The 12882-nt window shown below is 41.9% G+C and overlaps 1 protein-coding gene across 2 annotated transcripts in view; it reads right to left on the bottom strand.

Moving 5' to 3' along the window:
• The window catches only part of filip1l (filamin A interacting protein 1-like), a 96490-nt gene extending 84170 nt beyond the window's left edge, over positions 1-12320 (bottom strand). For both annotated transcript variants that reach the window (XM_084921631.1, XM_084921632.1), the window contains exon 1: positions 11855-12320. The gene's annotated coding sequence lies outside the window, so the exon portion shown is untranslated. The remainder of the gene's footprint in view (positions 1-11854) is intronic.
• Between the last annotated feature and the right edge of the window lie 562 nt (positions 12321-12882).

The following is a 12882-nucleotide window of genomic DNA, read 5'->3' as shown; positions in this document are numbered from 1 at the left end:
ATGTTTTGTTTCCTTTACAATATTATACTTTAATGTATAATATTGTAAAGGAAACAAAACATTAATCAAAAAATTGTTGAAAAACAAATCACAACATTGTATAAAAATTACAATCATCAACTCAAATACTTGGTTCTAATTGAACAGAAATTTCTATGAACTTGTAAGAACTGTGTAGAACATGAATCAGTCTGTGTCAGATCCTGAATTTGAAATTTCCACTGAAGTCACGGGTAGGAGGCAAGTAGAACCAAGATCTAGGCCATTTGCTTTTTGAAGTTTGCAAAGACTGCTAAATTTTGCCAGTGGTAGTTCACTCTTTGCAACATAGAACACTGTTTTAAACTGATTTTCAGGTTTATTTTTAGTATGTTATTTGCAATTGGTGTTTGTTCTGGGAAAGATATTGCAGACTGAGCAATAATGCATTTCTTGCATTTCTCATGGGTTCTAATGGGGGCCTTTCTTAAAATGACTGGTCCCAGTAACAAAGGCACTTGTCAACTCAGAAATCGAGGGAAAACCAACAACACACCCGGCAGAACATTATGTTATTTACACGGGTGCACATAAGTGGTCCGCAATAAAAGACACGCACCAGATAAGAAGTTGCAACGCGCGTTTGCGTCCATATAAAAGGCACTGTTTTTATCCGCTAGAGTGGGATTTTCACAGCACATTCCGCACCACATCTCTGTGCGTTCATCATTTGTTTGAAGCCAGCTCACCTCCTGCAACCACTTTTCCGAGAATACGCGCTTCTTTTGCGGTTCGGACTCCTTCTGACATTGAGGTGGATGACTTTGGAGGTGGAGGAAAACCAAAGTAATTGCTTGAAGGAGCTTCTTCGACATCTTTAAGAGTTCTAAACAAATGTCTGTCCTCCTCCAGAAAATCTTATGTACGCAAACACGCGTTGCAACTTCTTATCTTGTGCGCGTTTTTTATTTTGACAGCGAATGCGCACCTCTTATGTGCACCCCTGGTTATATAGCTTGTCATATTGCAGCCACAGAAATTATTTTGTCCATGAAACCATAAAGCTGCACTTTCTTTTTGCCTTATAGTCTGATTTGTCATAACTTTTCCGTTTTGTGGTCACTTCTTCACCCTGACCTGTCTTATTTGGCTCAGCAGAACTAAAATATATATCCTGCTGCTTTTACACATGCACTTACATAACGCTCAGCGATTCTCTGCGCGATCAACCTCTCACATGTTTAAGCTGCGGGAGATTTCACTTGTCATGTTTGCATAGTAAGCTAACGATTGATAAGACGATGTCAGAGGAATTGGTGCGCAAATTATGGCCACTCACCAATCAGTACTGTCGCTCTCTATACACAGTTCGCGCGATTGCAAAGTGAAAGCAAAAAACAAGCGCAAATTCAAACGCGATTTCAATATGTCACATATTGACAGTGGCTCACCGATGCCAATGACATAATTACCCAGCTACATTTCCGAAAGAATGCAAAAGCATTGACATATATTTTTCCTTCCTACGATAGCCCGACGGGCAGGGCAGAGATAGATTTTGATTTTGGTGTTCCCACTACTGCTGTCAGCGTTTATCTCGTTGAAATGACGTTAACACCACAACACGGCAAATCTCCGTTAACGAGCTACCGCGGATCGCCCCGTGCGTGGGGCTGGACGGCCAACACGTTAACGAGCTAACTGCGCTAACACACTAGTTCCCACCCATGTAATTGAGCATTGCGTGGCACATCCAACATACTATTTTACTTTAGTCCATGACGTGCTTACCTTCAGGGTCATACTTCACATGAAAACCAAAATAGTTCCAAACGCCACATCTGAATGAGGGTGGGGGAGGTTCAATTTGCCATGTTGCAAGGAGAGCTTAACTTCTGTCTGGCTACTAGCTTGCCCTGCGCTCAGTGAATCTGTGTTCGACTACTCCGCCTAGGCTGCACTGTCGAGCGCAGATCCACTGAGCGCTCAACACAGACAGCATCGTCAGAAGGAAAGTTGATAAAATAAATTAAAAATTTTGTATTGTTCGATACATATGCGTACCGAACCGAAAGCACTGTATCGAACGGTTCAATATCGATACGAGTATTGTTGCACCCCTACTCTATAGAGGACTGAAGCTGTCAAATAATAATAATAAATAAAATTAATAAGTGACTACATAAAAATAAATCAATATCCCATAAAATACTGAAACCAGATCTACACGTCAAATAGTTTTACAAATTCATGAATTAATTAGTATTTTTATTTATTTACCTTTGTATTAGTCCCCCTATTACTTTCAAATCTCGTGATCTTACTTATTTATTTTCTTGTTAAATAGCATTATCTTTGGCTAGGCTGCTTTAACACCTTGGTTATCTGGTAAGCTGACATTTCTGCTGTGATCCTGGTATTGATTAACCTCTAGATGAAAAGATGACCTCGTCACACATGATTATTTGCTCACTAGAGCAGGAATAGATTGAGGATAACAATTAAAATGATCATTTGTATATTAAAAATACATTTTGATCGTTTTAAGACAGAAATGAAATCTGTTTAAAATTGTATAAAATTATTACAAAAGCTAATTTTGAGAAAAAATAATTACCTACTATGCAGGGAAGGGAGATAGTTATGGTTCCCTAAGCATCTTTATTCAGTTTTTAACTTAACCCAGTTGTCCAGCAACATCCTCAGTAAGCTGTCCAGTGAATCACAACAAGGGCAATTTACAAGTCAAATGTCTAAGCTATAATTACAGCACAACATGCCACTGAAAACCGTAATAAACCGGGTGGATGTGTCTGATCGACAAACAGATATTATAGATGTGATTGTCTGAAACGTCTCATTGGAATATCATTCTGTGTGATCAGGATTTTTGGTTTTGTTTCCTAAAGTGAAAGTGGGGTGAGTTCAGTTTTACCTGTGCTGGCCATTCATTTTAATCCATTAGAGGTGACTGACAAGTACGTATAGGTTAATCATCATAGGTAAAAATATATCATCATACATAACAAGATGAGGTTTGTCCCGAGGTTGTATCAACTCAATATTTAGTGGCTATGCTGCATCCAAGCAGCAAAGCAATATTTCTCCAGGAGCTGACTCATGGCTTCTTTTGAACAAGATCTGAGCATTTCATTTGTAAAGAACAGAGCTGTTTATTATTCTTTGAGTCATCAGTGTGGTTTATCAGCTGAGGAAAATTATAAATCCTTCAAGTTAGCTGCCTCTGCATTCATGTATTTTTTTGCACAGCAGACGACAAAAACAACGTAACATGTCGTGCAAAAAACAGATCCCTGATTCAGGCACAGGGATTGCAGCGCTAGAGAGGACGAGAGGTTATAATAAAACCGCAACACTTTCATGATGAGCTGTGGAAAACCGCAGTTCATCCTGTCCAACTTGGACACCAAACTCTGAAGCACTATTGTGGCTTTGCCCACCCACCCCATCCCCCGCCCGCTCTGCTTATGAGTCATCTTGGCAGAGGGGTGTAGCGTTCTCCGCTTCATCCGCACCAACACTGTCTGCTGTCCAGCCTTTGGCCTCGTCCCAGACGGACACTGCAGCACTCGTGCCAAACACAGTCTCTCTGTGTGCAAAAGACCCCCAGTTAGGACAACTTCCCATATCATCCAGGCGAAAGTAAGCAAATATGTCCCAGGGTGCAACAGTGACATTTCTCACTATGACACTTGTGTCCTTTCCACTTCTGCCCCTGTTTGTTCTCCACATGCCTCACTTCTCTTAAATAAGAGGTAGCAGGGAAAATGTTAGGGAGGGGGGATCATCAGAAAATAGTCTGATAACTGACCCCGTCATTTAACGAATGCAAAAGCCACTCACAGTTACAGATCCATGCTAAGCCCTCATCTCAACTAGGACCATTTCTATGGCAACACCAAACACAGACAGGAGCAACAATGGAGGCTTAGGCCCAAAGAGGAGCACAGACACACTCACGGACCCCTTTGGGTGTTTTATTTTTTTTCCGCCGCAGAGAATTTTTAGCATCAGGCTGCCACCTCTGTCACTTTATCCCATCGTGTTGCATATGCCAAGAATTTCACAAGCAAAGCCAAGGCCACTAGGGGAACACAATGCAGATATAGCAGCAAGATGTGAGCTGGTTCATGCTGAGGTTGGATTGTAAAGAGCTCTATAGAGATTACATTTATATAATGTTTCTCCACAAAGCAGGCTAAGCTACACCCATGGACAAGCTATGTTTTAGTCAACCGTAGATTTATCCCATAGTGTTAGAACAAGCGTGACAATCATTGTGTTTACTTTTTCTTCCAGTAAGAAAAACTATTGCTGTCAGAATTCAGGTGTGTGCTGAATGCACAATGCCAAGGAAGAAAGACAAGAGCAATGAACAGCAATTGTTGCTGCTGATCAACATGGGAAGGGTTATAAGGTCATTTCCAAACAGTATGCAGTCCATCATTCTACAGTGAGAAAGCTTATTTAGAAGTGGAGAACATTCAAGACACGTCAGCCTTCCCAGAAGTGGACGTCCCAGCAAATTCACCCCAAAGTCAGATAAAGCAATCGTCTGAAAAACTGAAAGATGCCAAAACCTACATCTCAGACTCCACAGCCTCAGCTAGCATCCTGACACATTCTGCTGCATCATGGAAACAGCTCTGCAGTGGCCCCTTATTGTATATTTAACTTAGAGTCGAGGGACTAAATAAAGTAAAGGTGATGACGCGCCGACAAATCCCAACAATGCGAATGACGAACATTCACAGCACGAGGAAATGAAAAGACAGCCGGGGTTACAAATCCGATAAAAGTGACAAATGTTTTCTGGTTTCTTTGTAATAAGAACACATAGTCGCGTTTTCATGTGTATCAGAGTCCTATAGTTCATTAGGTGCTGTATGAAGTAGCAGTTAATAATATGACCAAGGTAAAAGTGATAAAAGTCTTCCTGTTACATATTTAATGGGTTACGACCTGTAGACAAATAAATATTGTGCTTTCTTTGATAATTTACTCAAAAGTAGATTTTGTCACTTGAGAGTGAGAGTTTTATAGATTTTAGTTGTCTATTTATATTACTTAACAATATTAAGTATAAGTATATGTTCCTCTAACATAGCTAATCTTCACAGGCTGAGCCAGATCATATTTGTCTGTTATTACAGCTTCAGCTTCCGACGTGTGTTTTGTTCAGAGCACCAGTTCGATTCAAAGTAGCGACTCCTTTGTAGTTTAGGACGCCTCTCGAGAGCCAACGCAAGCCTTTTTTTTGTTTATTCTGCTTCTGATGTTCCTTTTCAGGCGTTCTTCATTTGTTGCAACATATGCAGACACAATACAAGATTCAAATGAGAACGAATGGTTACAAGAAGTATATACGTATGACTCATAGCTGACAAAAAGAAAATGATCTGAGCTGTCTGGCAAGTTATTGAACTTTGCAGATTATGCAGAACCGTGTAAACTTCAAAGTGTGTTCAAAGAGTTTTTTGGGTCTGGGATTTCACCATGTTGCCTTTTTCACACATATAATTGAAGCCTCCAGCCAAACCCCACACCCCCACCTCCCGCTGATAGTTTTTAATGCAGCACAGGCAGTCATCCGTCACTAATGCTCCACGGTGTACTGATGCACCGCGAGTGTTACTTGCTTTAAACTTGCACGGAGATGAGCGACGACCACGACGACCGTGTCTGCCGCAGCAAATCATGCTGTAACCGCTCGGAGCAGAACAGGCTTGGAGATACCCTGGTGAATTATTTATGCGCTTGGAGTCGAGCTGTTCCTGTAGTGAAGCACCTGCAGGAAGAAAAGCTTTGCTGAAGCAGCGTAAAGATAATTTAGCTCCCATCCCGAGTGTGTTTCATGTGTTTTGCACTAAACACACCGTCCACGGTCACCAGTGTACCTTTCTCACTTTTTTATAGCCACTTGTCCACGACACTGTTTGTTTGTCTTGCCTTGCTCTCATGGGAACGTCTTCTGCGAAAGCACACTCCAGCTGATCTTTCAGTGCCCCCCCACACCCACCCCTGCCTGAAAAATGGATCTCGGCTGGCTTATTTTGACTTTGCTTGACAGCAGAAGGTAAGCTGTGAGAAATGAAGAGAGAGACTAATGTTGGACAACACTGGGGTTTCTCCCAGTGTCGCGTATATATAGTGCTCTTTTCCCAGAGCTGTGAGCTGTTGGTATTCTGTGAGAGAAACAGGATCCCCACCAATGAAACGAGCCAAGCACCACGTGGCCCACTACCCATGCACTTCTTGTACTTGTCGACCCCACTACGCCCAGCTCAATTAAACAATCTGCAACACCCGCAGTTTTTGCGTATCGGCCCTGAAGCTTTTTAAGGAGCCACTTTCAACCATCAAACTGAGAAGCCGAATCCCCCGCTAATGGCTCAGTACTGATACATTCATTCAACAAGTCCTCCAAATCAGGGGCGGATCTAGAGAAATTTTTTTAGGGTGGCATGAGGGTGGCAAAGAAATCAAATGGGGTGGCAAAATCAAAGCCTTTTTTTTAAAACACATATGCAGGTGGTTACATATGGTTAAAATAATTCAAATGCAGTAAGTATACACGTTTTTCATATAAATATAGTCTATAACTTAATTATTGTCTGTAGCCCACATAATGACACACTTTAGTTACATAAAACATGTGAGTTTTGATCTTATGTACTGTATAGCCTGTATAATAAATAAATATGTAGCCCAATAACAATAAAATCCAGAAAGCTACACAAAACGAGGCGGTTCATTTACAAACACAAGTCTAATTAAGCTTCAGACTGTTTTTTGTTAGAAAACAATCACATTGTTACATGCTTAAATTACACAAAATGTCAGAAATCTGCACTGTCATGAACAAAAATTTAAACCTAATTTTTCACGATTTGTTGAATTAACCCACTGAGGTCTGAAATACAACCGGCCATTTTTGACTCCTTTTGAATTTACGTTTGTATTTCACCCTCAAATTGTTTCATTTTGTTTTTTTCCCCTTACCTTGTTTGGTATCATTCTTTTCAGCTCAACTGAATTTAGTTTCTTTTTCACTGACATACTGCATTAGTATTACTGATCTGAAATCACACAAAGAACTTAAAAATCCTAGTAGTATTTTTTTTACTGTAAAAAAACCACAGACATGTTGAGTAAATTTTTATAACTTGAAATGCAAATATAAAATGTACATTTTGTAAACATATACAACTATTTATCTAAAAATGCAGCCAATACACCTGCCGTTTTTTTCATTTTGTACAACCATTTAAAAATATTACTAAAACTAAAATGAGAGAACAATCAGGTGTTGCAATAAGATGCCCCACAAATGATGTGTGCCAGTAAAAAAGAAGTTTGTCCACCAAAAGACAGAACAGCACAGGGATAAACCTGCAGGCCTGACAACAGGTGTATCACTCCGCTGGTTTTCTACTTAGTGACAGTGTTTACGTTGCAAATGTGCCTCTGTGACATTCATTAGTGCCCTCACTGACACACAAAACAAAACGACTACACAACAGAACAACCACACAAGACAACACAACACACTAAGTATACACTCCACACTAAACGTCACAAATCTCCCACATCTAAAAACTCTCTCGCTCTCTCTCACTCGCTCTGTCTCGCTGCGTGGCTGCAGCTTGTTGCTATGTCAGCTTACATCAGTCATGTGATTTGGAGGTGCAGCGTGTCCGTGGACCACAGAGGGTTAATAACACTCGCCTTCCTTCTGTAACAGTGTTTATGTGGTATTATTCCAGTTGCCACAAATGTCAGTGTAATGGGGAAACAGCGCCCCCCCTCTCGGCGTGGCTGGTTAGGTGAGGCTGGCTGCAGTAATCGCTGCCAGTCTGCCGTAGCCATACGAGAGGTGAGTTGTATTGTTCCGCACACGATATAGCTAAGTAGTACAGGCACATAAAACATGTTTGATTAAGCTGATCGGCACCGAGTCTAATACGTGCTTAGTGGACACATGTCCAACATCAGTTTTATGTACTTTTCATTTGTTTATTATTGTGTAAAACTGTATGCTAAAGCGGAATGCTAATGGGATGTTCTGCCGTAGTGTGCTGTGCGGAGTGGTGTGTGGCGAGCCATTTGCACTGATACAACACCGTTGTTTCCATTCAGGTACATCATTTGTTGTTGCTGTTATTTTATTGTATATTAGAAATTGTAATATGGCTGCAGTAATCGCTGCCAGTCTGCCGTAGCCATACGAGAGTGTGCTGTGCGGAGTGGTGTGTGGCGAGCCATTTGCACTGATACAACACCGTTGTTTCCATTCAGGAAATAAAGTGGCAACGATCGATCAGAGACTCCTTGTCTTCTTAAAAACACAACACAACGCAGAGTCGAGGAGTCTGTTTGGGCCGAACTGTTGCAGCGGGATGAAGCAGAAACCGGTTACAAACAAAACGACTACATAACAGAACAACAACACAAGACAACACAACCCACTAAGTATACACTCCACACTAAACGTCACAAATCTCCCACATCTAAAAACTCTCACGCTCTCTCTCACTCGCTCTGTCTCGCTGCGTGGCTGCAGCTTGTTGCTATGTCAGCTTACATCAGTCATGTGATTTGGAGGTGCAGCGTGTCCGTGGACCACAGAGGGTTAATAACACTCGCCTTCCTTCCATTTCCAGAGTGTAACATCTGTGTAAAAAGCGAAATTCCCATGGTGTTGTTCAAAATGTGCTCTGGCACAATCATAAACGTCGCTTGCTACTGAAAACAAGAAAAAATCTGGTCCTGCTATGGGCTGAACCATTTGTTAATGGTGGTGGGGGGAAACACTATGCAATATATCAGTTTTAGCATTTATATTCACTGTTGACTGTAACTACGCTCAAACTGTTAATGCTATCTTATTTTAATAAACAACATTGTCATATGGAAAACTGGGGTGGCACTTGGTGTGGCAAGGGATCATTTTAGGGTGGCACTTGCCACCCCATGCCACCCTTCTAGATCCGCCCCTGCTCCAAATTAAACGGCAATCACCTAATTTTCCTTCACAAATGGCCGTTTGACGATTACTGCCACGTTTTTTACTAGACTAATTTAAACTGCCTTGAAAAAGCAAGAAATAAGGATTGTAGTGTTCAGGTAGACTATGTGTAACGATTACAGACTCCTGTCATGGTTAAAGTTAGGTTCAGACAACTGACACAATGCAAGCGGATAGTCAGTTAGGAGCCTTATTTTGGTTTTCTCATCCAGGGAAATCAAATACTGTTTTAGGTCACAGACTTGCCTCAGCATTGTTAGACACTGACAGATAAAGTTTCTCTATTTAGAAAGTATAAAAGCCCACATTTGGAGGTTGGAGGGGTTACTAGGTTGGAGTAGGTTATAAGTTTGTACTCGCCTAACCGTTGCAGTTTCCCCATGTTGGTGTTGTTTCTGGATCGTCATAATTAATATTGGTCCAGGTTCAACAGTGCAGGTGACCAATCACACTGATGTGATGTCACAGTTAAGCAACGTGGGGAAAACTCTCCCCAGTTTGGTGAGTTATGTGACGGTGTTTCTATGTTCCAAAACTGTGATATGAGGCTTTCATTGTTTGCAGAGATGCAGTTTAGTAGTTATAAGGAGTCAGCCACTACAACTCAAGTCACTCAGACTTTTCACAGCTTCTGCAACTTTCTGTTTTACACAAATATAGGACTGTCTGCCTTAAGATGTAAGCGTATGAACAACAAAAAATTTAAAAAAAAGTTCAAGACCAAGATTTTTCCAGTCGAGTAGAAAAGATTAAACTCAGTTGATATCCAAGGGGATGAAAAAGGAGTAAACTTCAAGCATCTTTGATCCATGTTTTTAAACCCTGAATTTAACCACCATTCGCTTCCTGCTGATGAATCAAACACCTTCAATAAGACCTTTTGAGCTAGACCTTCTAATCCAGCCTACAGCTGGTGAAGCTCAGGGTGCCAGGAGGTTTGCCTTAATGCGTGTCTTGCTTAGCGATCTCTGCCCCACTACCCTCAAACTGTCAATCAGACTGAAAGCAAAGCACTTTCTAGCAGGGCAGGATGTCATTTTTAAAGTCATTTGAAGGAGTTTATACAAAACAGGTAAAAAAAAAAAAATTGGAGTTTGAAAAGTTTCAAGCATATCTGTCAATCTAAAATCTGACATGTGAGGGGCCTGTCATTGCTTCGACACTCCCGTCAGGGCCTATGGTGAACTGTCTATAAATCATTCACACACATACTATAAACACCATTCACACTAAACCTGCTGATCAGCCTGCTGGCCAGCCCCCTTTTGTTGTCTTACAGCAGATTACCAGCACCAGAAGGCCGTGGCTCTCGGCCCCACTATCATACATGGTTAACCCGATTAACCGGTCACTTCCGGTCACAAGCTAAACTGCAAGCCGTTTAAACCTGAACGGCAAGGCATCCTTCTGCCCAAATATTTACTCACAGGAAGAAGGTTTCTTCCATTCGGGAAGGAGTGCTTCGAACACCTGTCGATGCTTTTATTGCAGACCTTTAAACATCAGAAAAAAAGAAAAGAGGTGGAAATGGCCAACTGTTCCAGGAGCCCAAAAAAGAGCCCCAAATTCCACCTATAAATACCAGCCTCAAGCCATCTTCGTTCATATCCTGTGAGTAACCACAAACCAAAATGTTATGTGATGATCTTTAAAGGCTATGCTAATCCTTTTATTAGTAACATCTCTCGCTCTCACTGTGCTGACCACCACATACCAGCACGTCATCAAACTATGGATGCCAGCACAGCACCTCCCCAATCCCATAATGTGATGAAAGATTTGGCATGTTTTAAGCCAAAGGAGAAAATAATAAAGTGAGAGTTTCATAATTAAACCAGTGGAAATGCTTCATTGCTACCAGTCTCGCCCACGTCTTTCAATCTGAGACTAGAGTCCAAGATTGGTAACTTGACTCCCTCCCTCCCTCCCTTCTTCCCGTCACCCACCCCTTCTGATTGGTCTCAGATACTGTATGACTCTGCCGTGGGTTCTCATGGACACGCTGCCCTTTGGAAATTCCCCGGCTGCAACTAATACAACCCCGCCGTGTAACACCAGCGTCCGCTCGAGCTAGTGTCACCGCACAGGAGTGGATGAATTATCACCGCCAGCTTTGATGTGGTAGGCAAATTGATCACGAGGCATGCTGCCACTGCCGGGGCCATATCATGTTCTGCCCTCATCAGCAGATTCAGCTGTAATGGTGATTCCCTCCAAGAAAGCAAAACAAAAGTGTCACGCAGAGCCAACCGCAAAAAGAAACCCAAATGTGTGAGAGCCTTCTCTGTCCCAGCCAAAGAAATAAACCTAATTAGAGCAAATTCAACCCGATTAGATTGAATTAAGATCAGCAGGAGTTCACTGTGCCCTCCCCTCCTCAGAGCCTCGGGTCTCCTCTGGCCTCTAATCTTTGTATCTATTCAATTAGCAGCAACCTTGCAGAAAAGCTGCCACAATGCAGATTATGTTCTGCTCAGTGGTTGTTCTGAAAATCCACTGAAGTTCAGCGCATCTGCGCAAAAGGTTTTGCAGAAATACAGACCATACTTAAATAATAAATTCAGGATTTTTTTTAAAAAAAATCAAGATTTTTTTTTTTTTAAAAAAATACAATTTTGAAAATGCCAGGCTGACTAGGCTGAAAATGAAATGCTTGTAATTTATTACAAACATGACTCAGTGATAATTTTCCATGACATCCATGCACAATCACACAGGCTCACAACCTTTTGCATTTGTGTATTTGCCTCCAAAGGAAACAGATGATATACACACATCTTATGACACACACACACACACTGTCTCATAGCCAAGCTCCAGCCTTACCTCTCGCAGCAAATCTTTAGCCCACGGTGCTGATGTGCCTCTGCAGTGCCACTGGCTGTGCCTTCAGCCTGCCAGCTCGGATGAAGTGTTATCCTCAGTGTGAATGTTTTGCTCCGCTCTCCTTCCCTTTGCAACGCTGCGCGTCCCTTCTCTCTCCTCCACTGCTGCTGCCGCGTCCTCAGCTGGCCTCTAGTACAATCCAGGTGGTCTGATGAGTGAGAGAGAAGAAGAGGAGGAAGAGGTGCGTCTCCTGACAGGGAACTGCTGCTGCTGCTGTGTGTGATGATGTCTGTGGCTGGTGACTATGAAGACAGACTGTGTGTGTCTGTGTGTGAGGAGAGAGAGCAGAAGGGGAGAGACAGGACCTGCCATGCAGATATCAGCCCTGTTGCGGTTAAATTTAAACCACCCTGCCTGCTGACACCTTGAGCCACGGCTGCTCTCCCTCTCCAGCACACTAACACACTGGGACGCAAGTGCACACGGATCCCTGATGGTGCCATATGGCTCACGAGCCTTTGGGAGTCTGTGACTATCAGAAGAGAAATAGTGAGCGGGGGTGTGAGGGGTGAAAGTCAAAAGGAAATGTAGGTGCTTTTTTAAGGTGTGGTGGCTCAAATAAACTAAACATTGCCCCAAAACTGCTTGATGATGTGAACAAAATGACTTTCAAAGTCAGCAATGTCAAATCCACCGGTCAGTGAAACTATCCTGTCAGTGTAAAGAACAGGGATGTCATACCTTTTTTATACTGTGGGCCATATGCATGAAGTTTAACATTTACAGTGCAAATTAGATTTTATACTGAAATAAGTGAAAAGCAATGAAAAATTACTGCACAACTTTTTGGGCTTAAATTGTAAGAAATAAATGTGTAAAAGTACAGAAAAAAGTGCAGTGGCTCATTGCCCAGACTGTCCCGTAATTATAAAACACAAAGCTTTTGTTAATTCATAGAAAATGTCCTTTTTTCTGTGGACTTATAAAGACATTTCCCTAGTAGATGTCATCATTTACTTGTTTATCTG

The sequence above is a fragment of the Perissodus microlepis genome, chromosome 23 (genome assembly GCF_051167445.1).
Source record: "Perissodus microlepis isolate ML-2025 ecotype Zambia chromosome 23, ASM5116744v1, whole genome shotgun sequence".
Taxonomy (NCBI): Eukaryota; Metazoa; Chordata; class Actinopteri; order Cichliformes; family Cichlidae; genus Perissodus; species Perissodus microlepis.
The sequence above is the reverse complement of the archived record's forward strand: the minus strand, read 5'-3'. Positions and strand labels throughout refer to the sequence as shown.